At 42.6% G+C, this 1,788-nt stretch overlaps 1 pseudogene; it reads left to right on the top strand.

The window, feature by feature from the left end:
* Window positions 1-1,440: 1,440 nt before the first annotated feature.
* On the top strand, window positions 1,441-1,568 carry LOC120881224 (annotated as a pseudogene).
* The last annotated feature ends 220 nt before the right edge of the window (window positions 1,569-1,788 follow it).

Below are 1,788 nucleotides of genomic sequence, written 5' to 3'. Positions count from 1 at the left end.
GACTGATGCTGAAGGTGAAGCTCCAATACTTTGGCTACCTGATATGAAGAGCTGACTCACTGGAAAAAACCCTGATGCAGGGAAATATTGAAGGCAAGAAGAGAAGGGGACAACAGAGGATGAGATGGTTGAATGGAATCACCAGCTCAATGGGCATAAGTTTGAGCAAACTCTGGGAGATGGTGAGGGACAGGGAAACCTGGCATGTTGCAGTCCACGGGGTTGCAGAATTGGACACGCTGAGCTACACTGTCAAATATATTAGCCGCCAACAGTTTGTGGATATTTAAACAAAATTTTAAAACATTTATTGAGGCATAATTGATACAGCTTGTGCATAATTAAGATGTACAATTTAATAACTTTTGCCATATGTGTACGGGCTTCCTAGGTGTTGCTAGTGGTAGAGAAAATGCCTGCTAATGCAGGAGACATAAGAGATGCAGGTTTGATCTCTGGGTTGGGAAGATCCCCTGGAGGAGGGAATGGCAACCCACTCCAGTATTCTTGCCTGGAGACTCCCATGGACAGAGGAGCCTGGAGGGCTATAGTACAAAGGGTTGCAGAGAGTCGAACACGATTGAAGTGACTTAGCACACACATGCACACCATATGTGTATACCTGTAAACTCTTCACCCTTATGCCCTATGTAACCCATCTCCCTCCCCTTGAACCTTTCAAGTATCTGGTGCAGTGTGTCCACTCTCAACATCCCTAACAAGGACGGTGGCTGATTCTGGCCTATGGGGCCCTCAAACTTCCATTCTGCCCGCTGCTCTTCAGGAGTACCCTGACAGCTCTAAGACCAGGGGACGGCCTATGTGTGTGAGAATCAAGTTTGTTCAAATGGCTATCAATGAGCCTTGTAACTTCAAAACAAAGCAAATTTGCTACACCAGTGACTTCCTCATTGCCTTTGGGCTGGGTCAGAAGATGGACATTTTCAACTTGCCAGAGAATCAGGCCCTGCTGTGCCTGAACTTATGGCCATCCCTAGGTTACCAGGTAACCTCTAACATCCTCATTGCCACTCCATGGGCACACTTTCTCCCTAGAATAAACCTAATAGTGTTGATGGTAAAGAATAAAAGAATTATTTCTTTATCTACTCACCTCTAGGTGGATTATTTGGTTGTGTACTGTTTTTGAGTTCATTATAAATGAAGCTGCTGTGAACATTCTTGCACAAGTCTTTGTATGGCTCTTTGCCTTTTTCTTTCCTTTGTAAAATTTTATTGGAGTATAATTGATATACTTTTATTGGAATATTCTTTGCAGCCAATGATGGAGAAACTATACAATCAGCAAAAACAAGACTGGGAGCTGACTGTAGCTCACATCATGAAGTCCTTATTGCCAAATTCAGACTTAAATTGAAGAAAGTGGGGAAAACCACTAGACCATTCAGGTATGACCTGAATCAAATCCCTTATGATTATATCGCTTCTCGGCCTTTTGGCTAAGATCAAGTGTAGTGTCTGTTCTTATCAAATCCCTTATGATTATATAGTGGAAGTGAGAAATTGATTCAAGGGATTAGATCTGACAGAGTGCCTGAAGAACTATGGACGGAGGTTCGTGACATTGCACAGGAGACAGGGATCAAGACCATTCCCAAGAAAAAGAAATGCAAAAAGGCAAAATGGTTGTCTGAGGAGGCCTTAAAATAGTTGTGAAAAGAAGAGACGCGAAAGGCAAAGGAGAAAAGGAAAGATATACTCATTTTAATGCAGATTTCCAAAGAATAGCAAGGAGAGATAAGAAAGCCTTCCTTGTGATCAGTGCAA

This window comes from Oryx dammah, unplaced genomic scaffold (assembly GCF_014754425.2).
Source record: "Oryx dammah isolate SB20612 unplaced genomic scaffold, SCBI_Odam_1.1 HiC_scaffold_22, whole genome shotgun sequence".
In the NCBI taxonomy this organism is placed as follows: domain Eukaryota; kingdom Metazoa; phylum Chordata; class Mammalia; order Artiodactyla; family Bovidae; genus Oryx; species Oryx dammah.
The sequence above is the reverse complement of the archived record's forward strand: the minus strand, read 5'-3'. Positions and strand labels throughout refer to the sequence as shown.